The following is an 11855-nucleotide window of genomic DNA, read 5'->3' on the forward strand; positions in this document are numbered from 1 at the left end:
AATACAGACAGATTAATTATTGCTTATTCATAGAAATACCTGCACTGTATCCTCGTTGCTCCAATTCTTGTAGAGCTGGATGTCATGCTATACTACAGGGTCACTATGGTAAGTGAGGAATACTGAATATATGAATCTGGGTGGTTATATAAGAGAGAGAAAGCCATCCTGACTTCTCTCCTGACAGATGGAGAGAAAGCTTTCACTCCCTAGTATAAACAAATTCAGCGTAGGAAGGATCCTCGGTTCTTACCCTTTGGAATGTAAATATATGTCTATAGGAGAAAGATAATTCAAGTCTATCCAACTTTATAACGTAAGATTATCTCTATGGTCCCAGGGCCTCATCCCTCCCTACAATGTAAATACACCCTTCTGAGGTGGTAAATCTTTCTAGACGGTCTATCACTATCTAATCAGTCATAATTTAATTTGTAATGCTTGTTCTTTTAAGGCCAGTTCCCAAGTTTCAGTAAAGTTTGCTCTGAAAGCCCTAATTATGCGGAAATATTAAAATACTCTCCCTACAGCTCCACACCTAGTCAAAGCCATTACCATCCCTCACGGAGGCTGCTCCTACAGCCTCCTAAGTCCTCTCCCTGCTTTCACGCTGCCTCCTCCCATCCATTCTCCACAGAGCAGCAAGCTTGATTTATATAAACATTAATCTCGCTGTCACTCATCTGCTTAAAACACTTCAGAGGCTTCCCGTTGTAGTAGAATGAGTCCAACCTACTTACTGTGGCCCACAAAGCCCAGCGTGATCTAGCCGCCTCTTAGTTCCTTGACCACTAAGCTTCCTTCCCACACAGAGCCTTTGGCACTGCCATTTCCTCTGCTGGGATTGTGCTTGCAGCTCTGGCATGGCCGGCTTCATCTGTGCATTTGGGCCTCAGGTTAATGTCACTGCTCTAGAGAGGACTTTCCTGAACATCCTATCTAAAACAGCTGCTCACCTTCCCCTAGTCTCCACCACAATACCAAGTTTGTAACCTTCACCAAGATGGTTCAATTGTTATATCTGTTACCTGCTTATTGTTTATCTTTCCTACTGTGATCCAGGAGGACAGAGATCTTTGTCTTCTTTTATGTTTTATTCTTAGTGTTAAGCAACATGCCTGGCAGAGAGTGGGTATTCCATAAATTTCTATTGAAGAATAGATGAGTAAATGGATTCGTTGGGGCTATACACGGAAAATCAATCAAAAACGGATTGCGTGTCCTCTTGGAGGCTATTACTTGTCACCTTGACACTGAAAGGATATCCAAGACAACTTTTAGAAAGATAAATTCAAGCAAAGTAGAGAACATAAAAATATCAGAAAATTTTAATTCAAAAGTGAGAATTTTCTATAAATGGGGGACAAAGGGAAGTCTATTGATTTCAAATTTTTGTTTCACTTATAGCATGTGCTTAGATCCATACTAGTCTCTTGAAGGAATAAAAAGAACATATTAGGTATCTTCTTTGATTTATCAGAGCTTCGCGTCTACTGAATGAGGTATATACACAGAAATACAAATTGCTTGTCTATAGTTCAGATAGTAGCCACATTTGAATGTTAAATAGCAAGAAAAAGCCATACATTTCTTCAAAGGTCTACTTCCCTTCATGGAGGGAAGAAGTCAAAGGAAATGAATCTCTAGATTACCTTAGAAAACAAAGCTCAAAGCAAAGTTGAATAAACTTATTAAAGTTTAAGTGCTATATTCCAAATAGCATTTGATTTTCTTGAGCATGAACAATTATATTTTGAAGGATAAATTTTTAGAGTCTATTTTTAGAGATTTCCTAGGTACAAAACTTTTTGGGATTTCCAAACTGAAGGTGATATGTGTATATAAATATCTCTCTATATGTACATATATATATCTCTTCTTCTGTATCTCACCATACCACACAGCACACTTCTAGGTACAAAATAAGTGACTAATACCTACAAATTGCCCAGTAGGGGGAAAAAAATCAGAATGTAGTGAAAATATTATTAGATTGGAAATGAGAAAAAGTGTTTTAAGTTTGGATATGCCCCTGAAATACTAGATGACCTTGAACAAATGGCCTTGTCCTTCAGATTTTCAGATGTAAAATGAGAAGGCTATACTACATTATTTCTGAGATCTCTTCTGGATTTAAAATTCTCCAAATAGGTAAGAGCATGCTAAAAGACAGGGGATTCTATGAACACTTTTGACTTTTAAAGAAATTATCAGTTTTCAAGGAAAGAAAATATGCCTATTTGGAACTTAGTAATTGTCAAAAGCGTAAAGAATGCTGCGATGCAGAGCAGATGTGCTCTGCTAAGAGTAACAACAAGATATTAATTCCAGAATAAAGGGCAGACAGTTTACTCAGAGGCTTTTGGTAAATCTGAAGAGATGCTTTAAACAAAACAGAGCTTCGCACCATCCCAAATAGGCAACAAATGAAAATATATTGAAACTACCTCTGCCAAGAAAAGTAACATGACTCAGGCCCACAATAAACACCGAAATTTCAATAGACATAAAAAAGATTTCAGAAAACCTGGCAAAACAAATCATCTCAATTTTCATACCAATAAATCGTGGTTAATACGTCTTATTTGCTCTAAAGTCAGTCACCAATTCTTTCTTAGATTATGTACAACCCCTGGTTATTATCTGCCAATGATTATCTAAGAAATTGTGCCATGTTGAATTTTTAATTCTAAATAGAATTGATTATTCATTTTGCTGACCAACAGTTAGATTATCAAATTGTATTTGTTAGTTCTGGCCATTTATGTTTCCATTTAGGGTCTCTGAGAAGACTAAGGACATCCTTTACTTTTAGTTTTTAATTAATTATTTTTTTATTTTAAGAAATTCAGCTTTGCATTTATCTTGAAGGGATCATCTCTATCTTAATTGAGGTCCACTACCACATTGTAGGGCTTCATTGATATTCCTCACTATGAGTATTTATTTCTTTAATTAATTCTGGAAAATTCCTGGTCATTGTCTAGCCCTATTTTCTCTAGTCTATCCTTTTGGGATTTTGTTGAGATGTATGTTAGATATTCTTACTCTTTCTTCCATGTCTCTTCATTTCCTATTTATATTTTCTTTCTCTGCTGCATTTTAGATATTTAAAAAAAATCTCTCAGTTTACTATAGTTTCTTTCTTCGGTTGTGTCTGATTTGCTATTAGGCTATCTATTAAGATTCTAACTTTTATAATTGAATGTTTTAAAATCCAGAAGTTCTATTTTGTTCTTTTCCAAATCTGGCTGTTGATAGATTCTTGTTGCTTCCTCCAGGGCCAGATTATCCATTAGATACAGTAGGCACAGGCTTAGGACTCATGACACTTTCAGGTTAGGGACCTATAAAAATGTTTTACTTTTTATTTTAAAATCAGAAGGGGAAAAAAAAGGACTTTTAGGTTGAAGAAAATGTTTTGATTTATAATATTAATATAGTTTTCTTTATACTAGCATAGAAATAAAGTATAAATTTATACATATGTATGTTTATGTATATGTATACACACATACACACACACAAACACACATATGGAGGAAGGGGCCTACAAAGGCAAAAGCAAGTGCCTAGGGCCCATCAAAATCATAACATCATTCTGCTTTCCTCATATAGTGTTTTAATTCTTTAAATATATATTTTATATTCAGTATTGGATGATTCTACTATGTTCTAGTATATGCGGTCTCTGTAGCCTGTAGCTCTGATTCTGTAGTTTGTTGTGTTTGCTGACTCTTGCTCACAGTGGCTTATTTCCTTAGGTGTTTCCTGATGTGTGTGTGTGTGTGCATGTGTATAAATTTGTGTCCTTTAGAAATTTCTCTGTGTAAATTCATTTAGGCCTGACTTGAAAGTACGTCCCTACAAAAAGGATTTTTATTTGCTCCTGCGAAATACCTAGGACACTGCCAATTCAGAACAACTTTAAACACAAATTATGACTTGAGATTTTTTCCCAAGACACAAAAATGGTGTGAATTCTGGCTCTGACTCAATGACTGTTGGCTTGTAGTTAAGCCTTCTCAGAGAAAACTTTTTTTCCTACCTTCCTCAAGGTCTAGACTGAGAAAGATATACATCTCCACACACTTCCTCAAAATGACATGATTCTTCCTAGAATTGCACTGATGGTATTACTTTCTGGGGAATCTGGATTTTTGTGTGGTCCGTGATTTGAGTTTTCATCCTCCTTGGTCTCAGGTTTTATGTGCCCAACTTCTAAGCCTCCAGTGATTCACAGATGCCTGAAGGTCAAAGCCACCCCTGTATTCTTGAGGTTTTAGACTGTTTGAGGATTTTTCTTACTTACTTTTAGCTCAAGACTTATTTACAGATTTAAGCTAGAGTTTTAGATAATCTGTACCATCAGGGGTCTTCTAAACAGACAACCTTCCATCAGAAATGAAGTAGGTACTATTAATTGTCCACATGTCAGTGATTAGGAAACTGAGGGTCAGAAAGAGAAATCAAATTTTCTAAGTTTCATAACTGATAGGTGGCTGAACCCAGATTCATATGTAGGTCTGCTTGACTACAATATATTTTATTGAGAAAAATAGCCTTACGCTAACAGACAGAGAAAAGACTAGCAAACTATTAACAACCACTAAATACATTATTTAAAAATCTTTTATCAAAGAAAGTTTCAGGCCAAGATACAAGCACTAGAGCAGTCTTCCAAAGATTTAAGAAAGAAATAACACTGTTCTTAAAAATATCCCTTAAGAAGCTGTTAAAAAAAAAAAAAAGAATAAACCCCAATTTTGTGGTAACATATACTAAAATATGACAAGAATCATTCAACCAAACTTGCTTACAAATATGATTATAAAATCCTGAGTAAAATATTACTTGACTAATTCCAACATTATGTAAAAATAATAGTACATCATGATCAATATAGATTTATTTCAGAAATGCAAGGTTGATTTAGCAAAGGAATATTAAGCAAGATAATTGACCACATTAATGGATTAAAGGATAAAATTATACAATTATTTCAATAGATACAGAAATAGCATTTGGTAAATGTAATTTCTATTCCTGATTTTTAAAAAAAGAAAGAAATTTAGTGATATGCTTATCTACCAAAGAAAAATCCTTAATAGAAACATAATAGACGATAAAATATTGAATAGTAGCACACAAAAGGGGGAGGAGAGAATAGAGCTTTATATGATTAAAATGTATTTATCTCACTAGAATTAAGATTGTATAAATCTGAAGTAGATTCTGATAAGTTAAGATGTACATTGTAAGCCCTAGAGAAACTACTAAGAAAGTAACTGAAAAGTATAGTTTAAAATCACTAAAAGGGGAGTCAAGATGGCGGCGTAAGCAGACTCGGAACTCACCTCCTCCTGTGGACACAGCCAATTTACAACCACTCGTGGAAAAATTACCCGAGACAGAACTGAAAACTGGATGAGAGGAACTCCTGCAACAACAGACAATCCTAACTGAGGTGGAAGAGGCAGAGACTCCCTTCTGGAGAGGAAAAATGCCGCCTTCACAAGCCGCCAGCTTCACGGCCGCTGGGAGCAGCTCACAGGTACGCAGCCTCCCTGGAGGAGCGGGGCCCTGAGCCGGCGAGCGCCCCCGCTGGGGGCATTTTGTGGACCCAGCACAATCGAGAACAGCGGCATAATATCTGACTTTGCCTGCTACTAAAACATTGGGGAGTACCCCCAGAAAACCCGGTTCACAAAGAAATTAAAACTGGCTCTTAAAGGGCCCGTGCGCAAACTCACCCGTTTCAGAAAGCATCCTAAAATCACCAGAAAGAAAGGTGCACAGTGCTGTGGTGACAAGAGACTCACCTAATAGGCCGAGTGCATCTCGGTGAGGGGTGAGACCTCTCCAGGGACTGGGACAGTGGCGGCGGCCATGGTGTGGCCTGGTGTGGGCGTGCTGACACAGACGCCATTGGAGGTCTCCCTGAGGCCTGCTAGCCCAGGGTCTGCCCCACCCGCTAGAGCACCGATTTAATCCAGCTCAGCCAGGGCAGGCAGCCCACCCTAGAGACTGGCCCCACCCAACAACAAGCCCTCAGGCAACTTGTGGGCCTGCATAGATTGGTAACTGGATTCTCTGCAGCCTGGCAACTGAGCCGACTTGAGCGGGGCAGGGTGTGCACAAGGAGCAAGGAGGGGGTGGAGTGTGTGGGGCTCCCGCCGTGGAGAGACTGGATCCGCTTGGGGAGGTCGGGGCGCTCACACGGGGCAGGACTGTGTTGACTGTGTGTTTGGACCTGTGGGCGGCAGGGTTTGTCAGCTGCAGAAGACTTGTGCTTCTCAAAGACCCACATAGGAGGTTTGCCCCACCTTCCAAAGCCTGAAACGATTGAGTGCTCCTGTGCCTGAGGCCACCCCCACCCAGCTGCAATCCTCAGACAGCTGACAAGAGACCTAATAGGCTAGAGGCTTACAGCAATTGTAAGGCCCTGAGCCTAACAACCTGCCACACTGGGGGCCTACTCACTTAAAAGAAATACTGCAACACAAATGTGGTATTAGAACTTACAGCCAACTGTGCTGGGGCTCCCCACACCTGATAAAGAGACTGAAGGGCCCACAACAACTACAAGCAGCTGAGCATTACAACAGCTGGCCAGGAGCATAAGTCAGCCTCCCTGGGTGCCTACAGGGAGAGCAAACAGGCCACAACAGAAGGACACACGTAGCCCACATAAGGGTCACCCCTGGAACATTGAGAACTGAGGGAAGCACACTGGAAGCCTCCTAAGGTATCACTTACATAAGGTCACCTATCCAAGAGCAGGAGACGTAGCTGACCTACCTAATACGTAGACACAAGCACAGGGAAAGAGGGAAAATGAGGAGGCAAAAGAATACATTCCAAGTAAGGGAACAGGACAAAACCCCAGAACAGGAACTAAGTGAAACAGAAATGAGCAACCTACCCAACAGAGAGTTCAAACTAAGAGTGTTAAGGATGCTCACTCATCTGGGGAGAAGAATAGATGAACTCAGTGAGAATGTCAACAAAGAAATGGAAGATATAAAAAAGAACCACTCAGAAATGAAGAATACAATACTGGAAATGAAAAATTCATTAGAGGGACTCAAAAGCAGAGTAGAGGATACAGAAGAACGGATCTGTGAGCTGGACGAAAGACTAGAAGAAATTACCCAAGGTGAACAGGTAAAAGAGAAAAGAATTAAAAAGAGTGAGGACAGTCTAAGGGACCTCTGGGACAACATCAAGCACACTAACATCCGTGTTATAGGTGTCCCGGAAGGAGAAGAGCGAGACAAGGGGGCAGAGAATATATTTCAAGAAATAATAGATGAAAACTTCCCTAACCTAAGGAAGGAAGCAGACATCCAGGTATAGGAAGCACAGAGAGCCCCAACAAGATAAACCCAAAGAGGCCCACACCAAGACACATCATAATCAAAATGTCCAGAATTAAAGATAAAGAGAGAATCCTAAAAGCCACAAGAGATTGTCAAGTTACATACAAAGGAAACCCCATAAGGCTATCAGCTGACTTCTCAGCAGAAACCTTACAGGCTAGAAGAGAATGGCATGATATATTTAAAGTGCTAAAAGGAAAAAACTTACAGCCAAGAACACTCTACCCAGCAAGGTTATCATTCAAAATGGAAGGAGAGATCAAAATTTTCCCAGATAAGCAAAAATTAAAGGAGTTTGTCACCAAGAAACCAGTGCTACAAGAAATGTTACAGGAACTGATTTAAGGGGAAAAAAGAAGACCACAAATAGGAAAAATTATCTATTTCCATGATTAGAACGTAATGGATGTAAATACACAAAAAAGAGGTTAGATATGATATCAAAAACATAAAAGGAGGGAGGAGGGGAGTTAAGAGTACAGCTTTCAGACAGCGGTCAAACTAAAGTGACCATCAATTCTGTATAGAAGAAGAAAGGAACAGAGAAGGACTACTAAAACACTGAGAAAAAAAAAAAAGGTAAAAAATGGCAGTAAGTACATATTTATCAATAGCTACTTTAAACGTCAATGGACTAAATGCTCCAATTAAAAGGCATAAGGTGGCTGACTGGATAAAAAAACAAGACCCATATATATGCTGCATACAAGAGACACACTTCAGACCTAAAGACACTCACAAACTGAAAGTGAAGGGATGGAAAAAGATACTCCACGCAAATGGCAATGAAAAGAAAGCTGGGGTAGCAGTACTCATATCAGAAAAAATAGATTTTAAAACAAAAACTCTAAAAAGAGACAAAGAAGGGCATTACATAATGATCAAGGGAACAATCCAACAAGAGGATATAACACTTGTAAATATCTACGCACCCATTGTAGGTTCACCTAAATATATAAAGCAATTATTAACAGACATAAAAACAGAAATAGACAGTAACACAATAATAGTAGGGGACTTTAACACTCCACTTACACCAACGGATAGATCATCCAAACAGAAGATCAATAAGGAAACATTGGCCTTAAACGACACGCTAGAACAGATGGACCTAGTACATATATACAGAACATTCCATCTAAAAACCGAAGAATACACGTTCTTTTCAAATGCACATGGAACATTCTCCAGGATTGATCACATATTAGGCCACAAAACAAGTCTCCATAAATTTAAGAAGATTGAAATAATACCAAGCATCTTTTCTGACCACAACGGTATGAAACTAGAAATCAACTACAGGAAGAAAATCAGAAAAGCCACAAATACGTGGAGATTAAACAAAATGCTACTGAACAATGACTGGGTTAACGAAGAAATCAAAGAAGAAATCAAAAAATACCTGGAGACAAATGAAAAGGAAAATACAACATGCCAGAATTTATGGGATACAGCAAAAGCAGTTCTAAGAGGGAAGTTTATAGCAATATAGGCCTATCTCAACAAACAAGAAAAATCTCAAATAAACAATCTAACAATGCACCTAAAAGAACTGGAAAAAGAAGAACAAACCAAGACCAAAATCAGTAGAAGAAGGGAAATAATAAAAATCAGAGCAGAAATAAATGAAATAGAGACCAAAAAAACAATAGAAAAAAATAATAAAACCAAGAGCTGGTTCTTTGAAAAGATCAACAAAATTGACAAATCTTTAGCTAGACTCACCAAGAAAAAAAGAGAGAAGGCACAAATAAGTAAAATCAGAAATGAAAGAGGAGAGGTTACAACAGACACCTCAGAAATACGAAAGATTATAAGAGAATACTATGAAAAGCTATATGCCAACCAATTCGACAATCTGGAAGAAATGGATAAATTCTTAGAATCATACAACCTTCCAAAACTGGATCAAGAAGAAGTAGAGAATTTGAATAGACTAATCACCAGTAAGGAGATCGAAACAGTAATCACAAACCTCCCCAAAAATAAAAGTCCAGGACCAGACGGCTTCTCTGGTGAATTCTACCAAACATTCAAAGAAGACTTAATACCTATCCTTCTCAAACTCTTCCAAAAAATTGAGGAGGGGGGGAAGCTCCCTAACTCATTCTACGAAGCTGACATTACCCTGATACCAAAACCAGACAAGGACTACACAAAAAAAAGAAAATTACAGGCCAATATCACTGATGAACATCGATGCAAAAATCCTCAACAAAATACTAGCAAATCGCATACAACAATACGTTAAAAAGATTATACACCATGATCAAGTGGGATTTATTCCAGGGATGCAGGGATGGTTTAACATTCGCAAATCAATCAACGTAATACACCACATTAATAAAATGAAGAATAAAAATCACATGATCATCTCAATAGATGCTGAGAAAGCATTTCACAAGATACAGCATCCATTTATGATAAAAACTCTGAATAAAATGGGGATAGAAGGAAAGTATCCCAACATAATAAAGACCATATATGAGAAAACCACAGCTAATATCATCCTCAATGGTGAAAAACTGAAAGCCATCCCTCTAAGAACAGGAACCAGACAAGGATGCCCACTGTCACCACTCCTATTTAACATAGTACTGGAAGTCCTAGCCAGAGCAATCAGGCAAGAGAAAGAAATAAAAGGGATCCAAATTGGAAAGGAAGAAGTGAAACTGTCACTATTTGCAGATGACATGATTTTATATATAGAAAACCCTAAAGAATCCACCAGAAAACTTTTAGAAGTAATAAACGAATATGGTAAAGTTGCAGGATACAAAATCAACATACAAAAATCAGTGGCATTTCTGTACACTAACAACGAAGTAGCAGAAAGAGAAATTAAGAATACCATCCCATTTACAATTGCAACAAAAAGAATAAAATACCTAGCAATAAACCTAACCAAAGAGGTGAAAGATCTGTACACCGAAAACTATAAAACATTTCTGAAAGAAATTGAAGAAGACACAAAGAAATGGAAAGATATTCCGTGCTCTTGGATTGCTAGAATTAGCATAGTTAAGATGTCCATACTTCCTAAAGCCATCTATAGATTCAATGCAATCCCTATCAAAGTTCCTACAACATTTTTCACAGAAATAGAACAAAGAATCCTAAAATTTATATGGAACAACAAAAGACCCCAAATAGCTAAAGGAATCCTGAGAAAAAAGAACAAAGCTGGAGGTATCACACTCCCTGATTTCAAAATATACTACAAAGCTATAGTAACCAAAACAGCATGGTACTGGCACAAAAACAGACACACAGATCAATGGAATAGAATCGAAAGCCCAGAAATAAACCCACACATCTATGGACAGCTAATCTTTGACAAAGGAGCCAAGAACATACAATGGGGAAAAGAAAGTCTCTTCAACAAGTGGTGTTGGGAAAACTGGATAGCCATACGCAAAAAAATGAAAGTAGACCCTTACCTTACACCATACACAAAAATTAACTCCAAATTGATTAAAGACTTGAATGTAAGACCTGAAACTGTGAAACTTCTAGAAGAAAACATAGGCAGTAGGCTCTTCGACATCTGTCTTAGCAACGTCTTTTCAAACACCACGTCTGACAGGGCAAGAGAAACAATAGAAAAAATAAACAAATGGGACTACATCAAACTAAAAAGCTTCTGCACAGCAAAGGAAACCATCAACAAAACGAAAAGACAACCTAACAATTGGGAGAAGATGTTTGCAAACCATACTTCTGATAAGGGCTTAATCTCCAAAATATATAAAGAATTCATGCATCTCAACAACAAAAAAACTACCAACCCAATTAAAACATGGGCAAAAGACCTGATCAGACATTTCTCCAAAGAAGATATACAGATGGCCAACAGACACATGAAAAGATGTTCAAAATCACTAACTATCAGTGAAATGCAAATCAAAACTACAATGAGATATCACCGCACGCCCGTCAGAATGGCTATAATTAACAAGACAGCAAACAACATGTGTTGGAGAGGATGTGGAGAGAAGGGAACTCTCATACACTGCTGGTGGGAGTGCAAACTAGTGCAGCCACTATGGAAAACTGTATGGAGATTCCTCAAAAAATCAAGGATAGAACTACCATATGATCCAGCTATTCCACTGTTGGGTATTTATCCAAAGAACTTGAAAACACCAATTTGCATAGGTACATGCACCCCTGTGTTCATTGCAGCGTTATTCACAATAGCCAAGACTTGGAAGCAACCTAAGTGCCCATCAAGGGATGAATGGATAAAGAAGCTGTGGTATATATACACAATGGAATACTACTCAGCCATAAGAAATGATGAAATCCAGCCATTTGTGACAACATGGATGGACATTGAGGGTATAATGCAAAGTGAAATAAGTCAGAGGGAGAAGGTCAAATACCGTATGATTTCCTTCATTAAGTAGTAGATTATAACAACAATAAACAAACACATAGGGACAGACATGGGATTGGTGGTTACCAGAGGGG

General features: G+C 38.0%; 1 protein-coding gene across 1 annotated transcript in view; it reads right to left on the reverse strand.

Moving 5' to 3' along the window:
- Positions 1-5900, reverse strand: part of DPP10 (dipeptidyl peptidase like 10) — an 802065-nt gene extending 796165 nt beyond the window's left edge. Inside the window, exon 1 of the mRNA XM_058548842.1 lies at positions 5823-5900. The gene's annotated coding sequence lies outside the window, so the exon portion shown is untranslated. The remainder of the gene's footprint in view (positions 1-5822) is intronic.
- Between the last annotated feature and the right edge of the window lie 5955 nt (positions 5901-11855).

The sequence above is a fragment of the Diceros bicornis genome, chromosome 10 (assembly GCF_020826845.1).
Source record: "Diceros bicornis minor isolate mBicDic1 chromosome 10, mDicBic1.mat.cur, whole genome shotgun sequence".
Taxonomy (NCBI): Eukaryota; Metazoa; Chordata; class Mammalia; order Perissodactyla; family Rhinocerotidae; genus Diceros; species Diceros bicornis.